The 12,745-nt window shown below is 48.9% G+C and overlaps 1 pseudogene; it reads right to left on the bottom strand.

Annotated features, from left to right (window-relative positions):
- Positions 1–3,708: 3,708 nt before the first annotated feature.
- LOC146399363 (18S ribosomal RNA) lies at positions 3,709–5,571 on the bottom strand (annotated as a pseudogene).
- Between the last annotated feature and the right edge of the window lie 7,174 nt (positions 5,572–12,745).

The following is a 12,745-nucleotide window of genomic DNA, read 5'->3' as shown; positions in this document are numbered from 1 at the left end:
AACCACATGGTGTGAAATTCATTTAAATGTTAACAAGTGGAAAAAAAAAAGAGGAGGAGGAGAGTGGGCAGGAGGAGGGAGAGGAAGAATAGGAGGGGGAGGAGGAAGAGGGGCTTCAGTAGTATAAAACTCTCTCAGAATGTGTTCTCATTTATGGAGAAGTCTGATTTGGTATGAAAAAGCCTTCTTTTCACAAGCAGAGAAAAGCAGAACCTAGTGAAACCATGTGATAATCTCCTGATCGCAATCTCACCAACACCACAAAACCAAATACTAGAAGCTTCCTACGTGCAAAGTATATTGTACTCAGTGAACAAACAGCAGTCATAATGGTTGTTTACTTTGGAAATTGACCCTCACCTTTTTCCCACTTAGAACTGTGTTATGCCAATGGCAAATCAGCCTCCCACCACTGACAAATGTCCTATGTGCACTACTTGCTTACAGGGGGTTTCAGTAGCTTAACACACACTCAAAACCTGTTTTCATTTATGGAAAAGTCTGCTTTGTTATGAAACTGCCTTCTTTTATCAAGCAGAGAAAAAGGAGAACATAGAGAGCCTGGGTGATATTCTCCTGATGGCAGCCTCAACAAGTCCACAAATCCAAATGCCAGAAGCATCTTACTTGCAAAGTATATTGTACTCAGTGAACAAACATCAGCCCCAATGGTGGTGTGTTTAGGAGACACAGCCTCGATTTTTCCCATCAAGGCCTGTGTTATACCAAAGGTGAATGAGACCAAACACTGCCAAATGAACTGTGAGCACGGCTTGGATGCAATGGGATTCAGTAGCTTAAAACCTACTCAAACACATTCTCAGATATGGAGAATTTGATTTGGTATGAAATTGCCTTCTTTTCACAAGCAGGGAAAAGCAGCCCCTAGCGAGCCAGGCAGATAATCTCCTGATGGTAATGCTCCCAACTTCACAAAACAGGAGGCTCAAAGCTTCCTACTTGCAGAGTATATTGTACTCTGTGAATGAACACCAGCCCCAATGATGGTTTGATTCAGAAAGCAAACCTTGCCTTTTTCCCACCTAGGCCTCTGGTTAACCAAGGACAAATGAGCCCCAACACTGTCAAATATCCCGTGTGCACTGCTTGTTTACCTGGGGCCTCAGTAGCTTAAACCCACACAGAACACTTTCTCATATATGGAGGTTTTGTGCAAAAAATGCCTTCTTTCACATGCAGAGAAAAGCAGAACCTACTGAGCCAGGGTGATAATTGCCTGATAGCAATCTCACAACTCCGCAAAACAAGAAGCTGGAAGCTTCTGACTTATGAAGTACATTGTCCTCAGTAAACACACATCAGCCCCAATGGTGGTTTGCTTTGGAAAGCAACCCTTGCTTCTCCCCCCCTTAGAACTTTGTAATACCAAGGGCAACTGAACAGCAAGAGTGTCAAATGCCCCAGGAGCACTGCTTGTTTGCAGGAGGATTCATTATCTTAAAACACACTCAAATCATGTTATATTGTGTGCAGAAGTTTCACTAGTTATGACAAGGCCTTCTTTTCACAAGTGGAGAAAAGCAGCACCTAGCAAGCTAGGGTGATAATCCCCTGATGGCAATCTCACCAACTACATATAACAAGAAGCTTCTTCCTTGCAAAGTATATTATACTCAGTGAACAAACAGCAACCCCAATGGTGGTTTGCTTTGGAAACAAACTCTTGACTTTTTCCCACAAGACCTGTGACCTGTGTTATACCAATGGTGAATAAGCCCCACCACTTAAAAAAGCTCTGTGGGCACTGCTTCTTTACAGGGGGCTCAGTAGCTTCAAACCCACTGAGAAAGCATTCTCCATTGTGGAGAGGTCAGATATGGGATGAAGATGCCTTCTTTTCTACAAGCTGGGAAAAGCAGCACCTAGCGAGCTAGGGTGATAATTGTCTAATGGCAATATTATGAACTCCACAAAACAAGACACTGGAAGCTTCCTATGTGCAAAGTATATTGTGCTCAGTGAACGAACATCTGTGACAATTGTGGTTTGCTTTGGAAAATAAGCCTTGCATTTTTCCCACGTAGACCTATGCTATAAAAAGGACAAATGAGTCCAACAACTGCCAAGAGAACTGTGAGCACTGCTTGTATGCAGGGGGCTTCAGTAGCTTAAAACTCACTCAAAATGCATTCTCAATTGCAGAGGAGTCTGTTTTGGTAGGAAAGTGACTTCTTCACAGGCATGGAAAAGTAGCACCCAGCGAGTTAGGGAGATATTCTCCTGATGGCCATGTCCCCAACTCCACAAAACAGGATGCTTGAAGCTTCCTACTTGCAAAGTACATTGTCCTCTGTGAACACACATGCGCCTGAATGGTGGTTTTGTTCCAAAAGGAACCCTTCCCCTATTCCCGCCTAGGCCAGTGTTATGCCAAGGGAAAATGAGCCTCAAAAATGCCAAATGCCCTTTGTGCACTGCTTGTTTCAGGGGGCTTCAGTAGATTAAAACCTACTCAAAAAGTGTTCTCCTCTATGGAGAAGTCTGATATGGTAGGAGGTGTCTTCCTTTCAACAAGAGGGGAAAAGTAGCATGAAGCCAGATAGAAGATAAATGGCCTGATGGCAATATCACCAACTCCACAAAACAAGACACTGCAAGCTTCCTAGTTGTGAAGTCTATTGTACTCAGTGAACACACACCAAACCAAATGGTGGTATGCCTCAGAAACCAATCCTTGCCTTTTTCCCACCTATGCCTCTGTTATACTAAGGGCAAGTGAGCCCAACCAGTTCCATATGCCCTGTGTGCACTGCTAGTTTACAGCAGGGTTCAGGAGCTTAAACACACTCAAAATGTGTTCTCACATATGGAGAAGTCTGATTTTGTGTGAAAATGCCTTCTTTCCTCAAGCAGATAAAAGAACATAAGGAGCATGGGTGATAGTCGCCTGATGGCAATCTCACCAAGTCCACAAAACCAGATGCTGGAAGGGAGGCTATGACGGGAAACCATGGGGCACAAGCAGGGCCAGGGACCAATACATGGGTGATGGGGATGGAGATAGGGAGAGAGAAAGCCAAACGGAGAAGAGACCCGAGGCTTGGAGGGCACAGGGAGGGAGCCCCCTGGGGAAAGTGGCAGCAGGATCAGAGCAGTGGAGTGGAGGCACAGAGGACCAACAACTGGGAGAAAACCTGGTCCAGAGCTGGCAGCCAGAGGCGAAGCCCATCCCACCGTGGGCCGAATATGCCTCAGGCAGTTGGGCCCCATGAGCCAGAGGCACTCAGGTGACAGGTCATGGCCCCCCAAAAAACCCGGGATCAACCTTCGGGGACACAGCAGGAAAGTCAGGTGGAAGGGAAATGCCAGAGTGCAGGCAAGCACTACACAGTGAGTGAGGGGGGTTCACCAGAGAAGAAAGTGTGTAGCAGCCAGGTTTGTGGGGGAGGAGGAGGCACAGGGTGGGGAACAGGGCAGGAAAGGAACAGCAGAACCTCCCGACCCGGGTCCATTGGATGCCATCCACGCTCCCCCCCGCCAGCATCTCTTGCCTTCCTTCCTTCCCCTTGAGTGACATGACAAGGGCACCATCCGCTTCTGGGTCATGCCCCCCTCTTCTCCCACTGTGCAACACATGCCTCTGGATACCGTCCTCCGGCTCTTGCATCCTGCACACACTAGTGGAGGGAGCCAGCAAGCTGGAGGGCAGACAGAGGGCACCACCACAGTCCGTGTTCTCACAAAGGTTAATGATTCTTCCACACATTCACCTACAGAAAGCTTGTTATGACTTTTACTTCCTCTAGGTAGTCAAGTTCAACCATCTCAGCAGTCTGCCAGGGCTGTGTGCCAACCCTGGTGGGGTGTATCTGAGAACCTCACTAAACCATCCAATTGGTAGTAGCGATGGGCGGTGTGTACAAATGGCAGGGACTTAATCAACACAAGCTTATGATTCACACTTACTGGGAATTCCTCGTTCATGGGGAATAATTGCAATCCCTGATCCCCATCATGAGCAGGGTTCAGCGGGTTACCAGTGCCTGCCAGTCAGTGTAGTGCACGTGCAGCCCCAGACATCTAAGGGCATCACAGACCTGTTATTGCTCAATCTTAGGGGGCTGAATGCCACTTGTCTCTCTAAGAAGTTGGGGGATGCTGACCGCTTGGAGGTCACATAACTAGTTAGCATGCCAGTGCCAGAGTCTCACTGGTTGTCAGAATTAACCATACAAATGGCTCCACCAACTAAGAATGGCCATGCACCAGCACCCATGGAACTGAGAAAGAGCTATCAATCTGTCAATCCTGTCCATGTCCAGGTGGGGAGAGGTTTCCCATGTTGAGTCAATATAAGCTGCAGGCTCCACTCCTGGTGGTGCCCTTCCATCAATTCCTTTAAGTTTCACCTTTTCAACCATACTCCCCCCAGAATCCAAAGACTTTGGTTTCCCGGAAGCTGCCTGGTGGGTCACGGGAATAACGTCACCACATCTCGAGTTGGTATCGTTTATGGTTGGAACTATGACAGCAACTGATTGTCTTCAAACTTCTGATTTTTGTTCTTGATTAATGAAAACATTCTTGGCAAATGCTTTTGCTCTGGTCCATCTTGTACTGGTCCAAGAATTTCACCTCTAGTGGTGCAATATGAATGTCCCTGGCTGTCCTTAATCATGGCCTCAGTTCTGAAAACCAACAAAGTAGAACCATGGTCCTATTCCATTATTCTTAGCTGTGGTATCCAGGAGGCTTGGGCCTGCTTCGAATACTCTAATTTTCTTCAATGTAAATGCTTAGGGCCCCATGGGGCACCTAAGCTAAGAGCATCAAGAGGGTGCTGAGAGGCAAGGTGTAAGACCGGTGGTGGCTCGCCTTGTTGCAGACAGCCTGCCCACTCCCAAGATCCAATATGAGCTTTTTAACTGCAGCAACTTTAATATATGCTATTGGAGGTAGAATTACAATGGCTGCTGGCATCAGACTTGCCCACCAATGGATCCTCGTGGAAGGATTTAAAGTGGACTCATTCCAACTACAGGGCCTCGAAAGAGTCCCGTAGTGTTATTTTTCATCACTACCTCACTGGGAACGGAGTGGGTAATTTGCATGCCTGCTGCCTTCCTTGGTTGTGGAGGCCATTTCTCAGACTCCCTCTCCAGATTTGAACCCTGACTCCCCATCACTCATGGTCACCATGGTAGGCACAGTGACTACCATTGAAAGTTGATAGGGCAGGCATTCGAATGAGTTGTTGCTGCCACAGGGCCATATTATTGGCCTGAGATTATCTAGGGTCTCCAAAGCCAACCCCCTCCCCCTGCCAGCTGGGGCCAGGGAGTGAGGGGAGGAGGCTGACCAGGTTGGTTTTGGCCTGATAAATTCAAGGATTTCCCCCCACCACACATCACGCAAAGAGAGTCAGTGCCCATAGGCATGGATTATCGCTAAGATTATCAGTTATTCAAGTAGAAGAGGAGCAAGCAATCAAAGGAACCATAACTGATTTAATGAGCCATTTGCAGTTTCACTGTACCTGCCCTGCATACTTAGATATGCATGGCTTAATCTTTGAGACAAACATATGCTACTGGCAGGATCAACCAAGTAGGAGATGAGGGGACAGTGGGCCAGGTGGACCACAGTGTGAGGTGTGTGGGGGCAGCACGTGCGGGGGTGGGGAGCATCTGCGGGGCAGGGGGCAGAGGTGCACATCCGTGGAGGGAAGGCCTGCTATTCCACAGGCGAGGACATAGGACGGGCCACCCACTACTCGACTGAGTGTGCAAGCAGGACAGGGCTGCACAGCAGCCTCATGGAGGGGTGGGGGAAGCACTAAGCTCCACACCACCCCCCTGATGTGGACCTCCCTCTCTGGTAGCCTAGGGAGCAGGGCCAGGGCACTGGGCCTTTGGTTTGGGGCCGATCTACATGCTCACTCAGACATGGTGGGTGGCAAAATGGCCAAGGCCCAAGGTACCCCTCCAACACCGCCCCACCTGGGAATGGTGCAGCTATGGTGTCCAGCCCACCATGGCTAGCCACATCCTGACTGATGCTCAGGTGAGCTCAGAGGAGAGGGGACACATGGAGGGTGGGTCAAAGGCTGCCCTTTCACTGCAGGCAATGACACCAGTGGACATACAACAGCAAGCAGTGGCAGGCATGGAGCGGGGCTGCAGTAGGCAAGACACACAAGGATGCAGACTGGGGATCAGCAGATGGGAACAGATGGGTGGTTGGACAGAGGAGTGGGAGTGAGGAGGATGAATGTGGGAGCAGCCAGCATTAAGAGAGATGCCACAAAGAGATGGTGGTGGAGGGGGGTGGCCACAGGCCTCCACGAGGTGGGCATGGGGAGTGTCCAAAGAAACCAGATGCGAGTTGGCTGTCAGGGAAGGACATGGGGTCTCACCACCAGAGACATCCAGCACAAGGGCAGTCCTGCTGCAACACCCAGGACTTCGACTGACCTTTCCTTGGCCCCCAGGTCCCCCCCTCCTGGTGACCCTTGACCGCAACCTATGACACTGAAGAGCCACAACCTGCCCCATGGAAACCGTCTCCTGAGACACCTACTGATGTCCACCGTGCCCCACATGCACACTCTGAGACCAATTCTCTTTCCCCCCTTCCCACACACAAGGGGAACCCAAGAACCACATCACCTAGGGACACCCTTCTGGCTGTGGCGGCCAGAGGGTGACACCCACATGAGGTGGAGCCATTTCAGGTCCCAGGTTGACTGGGAGAGAGACACATGGCATGGGGAGGCAGGGTGGTCACCTGTTTGGGGCAGGGGAAAGGCCAGCAGCATTGGGGAAGGGTAGCAATGCACATGGGGCAAGAGCTGCGATGGAAGGACACAGGTGCCTGCCCAGGGAAAAGAAAAAGGACCCAGACACACCAGGCCACCAGGAAAACGAGCATGGGATCACACCACCACACCATGATGGCAGTCCCAGGACCCCTGGGATACCAGGCAGCCTCAGTCATCCCAGAGCACCCCACAACCCAGCCCTGCCACTGGGACCCGCATGCAACCCCCCCAGCCATGTGGGGGGGGGTTCATCTGCCTAATCACCCATCCACCTATCCTTCCGTCCTCCTCCTATCCATCCTTTACTTGGTCGCCCCCCTCAGAGCCTGATCCGTCAGGGAAATTCTTCCGAGGCAGGTGGTGGGAACACTGCTTGCTCACCACCACCACCCACCAGCTTCAACTGCAGGTGAGTGTGGGCAGAACAGACATTGGCTGGCAGTGGAGGGGATGGAGGGTACGCTTAGGGTGAGGCATGCATCGCCCCCCTCTGCTTCCCCTCCGAGGGAGGCCACCACGTGCTCACGCTCTATGCAGAGCCCAACGTTGGATGCCAACACAGCCTGGCTCAGTGTGACCCTCCCCCATCTCAGAGGGAGGAGGTGCGGGCCATGTTAGGCAAAAGAGCAATGCTGGACCCCACTGCGGGGCCAGCACACCCCTCACGGGAGGGCAGCTTTTGCCCACAAGCTGTGGCAAGTAGCCCCAGCAGCTACTGCTTGAAAACTTCACAGGGGCAGTGGCTGGGGCTCCATCTGGTATCACAAGGTACCCTCTCACATCACTAGAGAAGGCTTTTTCACTGAGGGGGCCTCGTGTCCCACACACCATCTCTTTTCCCCTTAGGGACCCATGGGGTGGGGGGGGTTGGGAACACACTCTCAAAGAGTGGAAGTCACAGGGGGATCTGCAGTATGTGTAAAGTACACAGCCAATGTGAGTGTCCATGGTCAGAGCCATGAGGACAAGAGCCTGTGCTGCCACCAGGCTTGCCTTTCAGACTTTTACGTGGCTGGAGGGACACATTTCAGAAAAGCCAGACAGGACCCTCCTGGCCCTCCACAGTCACTCTTAAGACTGCATGCAGCCTTCCTGGTCAAGGGAGAAGCATGCTGAGTGTGCTCAAGGGCCAAGGTCTGTCCCCACTGGAACATAGAGAAGGAGACCTATGACAATGCGCCCACCTGCATCCCCCCAGAGGGACCAAAGACTTCATCTGCCTTACTGTCTTGACCTCCTCCATGAGGAAGCTTCTCATGGGACCCACCACCACAGTGGGGACCCTAGGGGACTCACTGCTGGGAGAGAAAAACAACACCAGTTTTAGACACATGACAGACAATCTGGAGCATTCCAGGGGCAGCACAGAGGGCCAGGCAAGGCATGCTCATGCACCCCCGGGGATGAGCAGCATGGCAGCAAAGGAGGCTTCCCCTACTTTGGGGAGGGACCACTCAAGAGGGACAGGCCAAAGAGGAGAAGCAAGAGGGTCTGCTGTGTCAAAGAACCCAAGACCCCCCAGTGACACCATAAGGCACAAGGTGGGAGATCAAGGGTCGGGCTGGAGGCTGCACCCCTGCCTTCCCCCACACCACCAGCAGGTTGGGAGGAGCAGTGAGGGGCCCAAAGACAGAAATAGAAGAGTGGCTCAGATCACCATGAACAGCCATGCCTCATCTGGTGTGGCTTAGGCCTGCCCAAGGAGAGTGACATATCACCACATTGATCAGTCCTGGCAGAGCCAGGGAAAGACGAGTAGTGGGGAGGGAGAGCCAGCAGAGCCTGCCTCAGGCTCAACAGCACAGCACCACCTGCGCCATCTTCTCTCAGGCAAGAGTGGCTCACAACCCAGGAGGGAGGATGCCTGACATGTGGTATGGATCCAACAGGGTGGGGTTGTTCCAGCTAAGCCACTGGGTACCCACTGCAGGGAGGCATACAGGGTAGAAGATCCCACAGCCTCATGCCCCACAGCCCTTGGGTAAGAGAGACCAGAGGGGAAAACACAGTGTCATAAAGGGCATTTATATATCTATGTAAGCTGCACATGCATGGGAATTTCAACCCCCAGCCCAGAGGCAGATGTTGTCATACTGCTGGATGTGCAGCATGTGCTGGAGGAATCCATCGCTCAAGAACGAATGGATGACACGAAGAATGCTGGCCCGCTTTGCCCTCCCTGGAGACATGGGTCTTATAAAGGCTGAGGAGGCCCTGCCCCAATTTATGGAAATGAGAGGAGTTGCTGGAACATCCCCTTTCCCCAAAATATAAGGCCTCCCATCAAGAAAGTTTAGAGTCAGCACACATGGTTCTCAAACAGCTGGACAACTCTGTGGGCCCTGGCAACCAAGGGATTATCTAGACCATGGACTCCACAGACCACACTTTATGCAAATGCAGAGATCTATCAGTCATTTAAAATTCCCCTCAAGTTTGCAGACCTGGGAGGAAGTAAAAGAAAGTAAGTCCCTTTAAAATGGCAGCCCAGCTCAGAGTTTCCCAGGCCTTTTGAATGCAGGCACTATGTTCTTCAGGGAAAGCCACATAGACTGACACTCTGGTTCAGACCTTGCCATATTGCAGACCTATTGTGCTCCGCTCCGTCAGATTCATGCATTTTCACATTCCAAACTGTTCTTTTCACAGTTTTCCATATTGGGCACAAATTGTTTCACAGCTTTCTGAATTCCACATATTCTTGTGCTCTGCTTTACTTTTCTTTCAGGAACGTGGGATTCTCTAGTTTTAACACCTGTTTTTTTTTTTTTTTTTTTTCTGAAACCTTAAAAGACAGCTTCATTATTTGCACACAAACATTCCTCAGGCTCTCCTGCTCCACTGAGCAATGTGTACTTAAATATTTTTCCTCATATTAATAAAATTGCTAATTTTTCAGATAGGAATATGATCACTGATCTATGATTACACCTGGAAAAAATAAATTCTGCAGATTTCCTAATATATTAAGCTAAAGTATACCTTCAACCATAGAAAAAACCAGGGTCCAGTGTTTCCTCTGAGTCTCCAGAAGTAGAAAAGAATTTTTGATTGGTTAACAATCATCCAAAAAATAAAACCCAGATAGAGAATTAAAATTGGTAAATAGGAGAGAAATTGATGATGAGAGAGAGAGGTAAAAATGTATATTAATATATAGAAGGTGCAGGAGGCTAGAGCCAAGCCTTGCATTGTAGAGGATAGAAACCTTGAGAGAAATATATAGGTAAAGAAGTTAAGGAGAATGAAAGACGGAAAATTGGAAAGATGACAGGGAGCTAAACGAACTGGGATAAAACTTGGCTCTATTCACACACGACGTCTGAATTTTTAGGAACTTATATCTATATCAAGATATTGTACACCCAGTAATGTATCGATTTTGAGAAAAGCATTGCAACGTGGCAGAGGTGTTTAGTGGCCTGCAGTGAATTGTGGACTTTGCCAGGTCAACCCAGGTCAATTACAACCAGGATTCCCAAGGACCTATGACAGAGATCTCAGGAATGTTTCAGCAGGTTGCAGATCACTGGTGTCCTTTGGGCCTTTCGCGTGTCATTTTAACCTGTAGAGATTCCCAATGTCAAGGGCTGTCTTTGCTCACATGTTTTGAAAAAGATATGTGTACACTGGAAGCCAAGTGGAATGGGGGACTTGGGGGCACCAACGATGCCTACGAGAGGAGGAGTAAAGTCCATTCTCTGGGCCCAATTCAGCGAAATTCCCAAGACACCCTGGCAAAGGAAATGGAAAGAAGACCCTAGTGTATACGGATATCAAATTTTTGGAAGAAACCAGCCTTCAGCCTACTGGTGAGTTCTAAATTATTGATGGGAGTAAGCACAATGGCTATAAAAGGGGGTACTTTTTGCAAAATACAGTAGCCTCTCCTACGTCCAGGGCACTTCAGCACAAACCATCAGAAAATAAATGGTAGGGAAACAAACACAAATAGAACAATGCAAAAAAACCACGATCAGACACTGAATGCATTTCTGGAGGGTAGAAAAAGAAAACTTCTAGGAGGTTCTGATGCAACAATACCATTTCTGATGTAACGCCTGCCGGTATTGCTTGCAAAATGGCTCACCAGCTCGAGACATTCTGATTATGATGCCTCATAATATGAATGTGTCACAATTAGTCTAAGGGCCCTGAATAAAAAGGACCCCGGTCCTATCTGTGTTCAGGCCCTAGTGTTGGTGGACAAGAATGGAAGAAAGGGCCGCGGGTTCACACCACCCCAAGGGAAAAGTCTGTGAGGGCCAGTGGACTTGTGGTTCCCTGCATATCCTTGCAACCCCGAAATCCATAGCTTCCTGAGTTATGCCACGCTCTATGCCACCAGGAGCCTCTCCTCCCGAAATGCCCACTAGCAACACGTTGCCTGTTCTCAGCCACATGGCCTCAGTGTGGGGTCTCCTAGTCAAGACCTGTCAAAGCACACAGAAGCAGAGGAATCCCTCCTGGATTGGTCTCCCTTCCGTCCAGCCGGCACCCAGGAATACGTCCTTGGTGATTCGCATGCAACTGACTGCCCCATGGCGGGTCCTCTTGCGAAGCTCTTACCCCACAGCTCCCAAAGCAAAGGCTGTCGAAGACCATTGCTAGTGTTCCTGGATGCTGTGTCTCCCAGGCATTTGCTTCCGCATACACGCAAAGCTAACTACTCTTCAGGTGAGCTTCCAAGGTCCCGGATATTTATGATACATCAGGACAAAGAGACATCCAGCAGATCGACTAGAAAATCCAACTCAACTGGGCAAGTGTCCATCAGGACGCACCTCAGCACATTCAGTGATGACAATTTCAACACCAAGACCAAGTCTGCATATTACACTGTCGAGGCCATAGTGTATAAAGTCAACGGTGCCATTCATGTAGACATGACTTGCAAAATAGGGAAATTATTTGGTGATGTAAGATGGTTTGCAAGGAAGAAAAAATAAGTAAAAAGTGAGTAAAACATGGACACAGTGGAAGTGAGAGAGAGAGAAATTGAGCGATTAAAATGCAGCAGGAATTTTCATTGAGAACAACCAAGGGAGACTGAAAACCTTTAAGGATGGAAATAAGATCCATAATTTTTCTTAGTACCTGGATCAAGATTCCTCGACTCCCCAGGATTGCGTTCTGTCATACAAAAATGCCTCAACTTTGGAAGTGAGTACACAAGAATGTGTTGTATACTCATGATGAATTCTATTCAAAGTGCTTCAGAAATTACCAAGGATAAAAAGGAAGCAATCACCACAAACAATACAGAAATAAACAAGTGTATATACCCACAGGTGTATATTCATATTTGTTGTTTCATCCAGTGGAAGAGACCACAATTCGAGTGGATGCGCCTATTCTAAATCCTACAATGTATCCTATTCAATGAATACTCCTATTCTAAGTCCTACAATGTGTCAATTGATTTTGTGAAAATAAATTCAGTTGGCCAGAAATGTTGGCCAGGAAAAAATGTTACTGTGCTCTATGAGAAATACCGTCAGGACTCTTGGTCAGGAGGAGTGATATCTGCACGGACAACTCTGGTGGATGATATAACATTAACTTCCAACCTAGAGATAATACACCATGTTTATGGGAAAACTGTTATTCTGAGGTGAGTCTGTTTCCTTTAGGCAAAATGATTGCTGTCAAAAGCCAAGCCAATATCTTAATATGCCATCATCAACTGCATTTCTATATCTATCCAGGCTGCAGAAGCATGAAGGCATCAAAGCCATTGGGTGATGCAACCCCACGCCCAGATGCAGATGTCAACATACCACTGCACGTGAAGGACTCAGTGGAGTAATCCATGGTTTGAGAACCAGTGGAGTTGTAGGGAGAAGCCTGGCCCCATGTGCTCTCCCTTAAGACAGGGCTCTTTAAGGGCTGAGGAAGCCCCATCCCATTTACAATAATCTGTGGGGCTGCTGAAATTTCACAATTCCCCAAAACACAGGGCTC

Source organism: Sus scrofa, chromosome 10 (assembly GCF_054392235.1).
Source record: "Sus scrofa isolate SSC_HxYL_T2T_F1_AM1 chromosome 10, Sscrofa_HxYL_maternal_Yorkshire_Landrace_v2.0, whole genome shotgun sequence".
Lineage (NCBI taxonomy): Eukaryota > Metazoa > Chordata > Mammalia > Artiodactyla > Suidae > Sus > Sus scrofa.
This window is presented reverse-complemented; position numbering and strand designations above follow the sequence as displayed.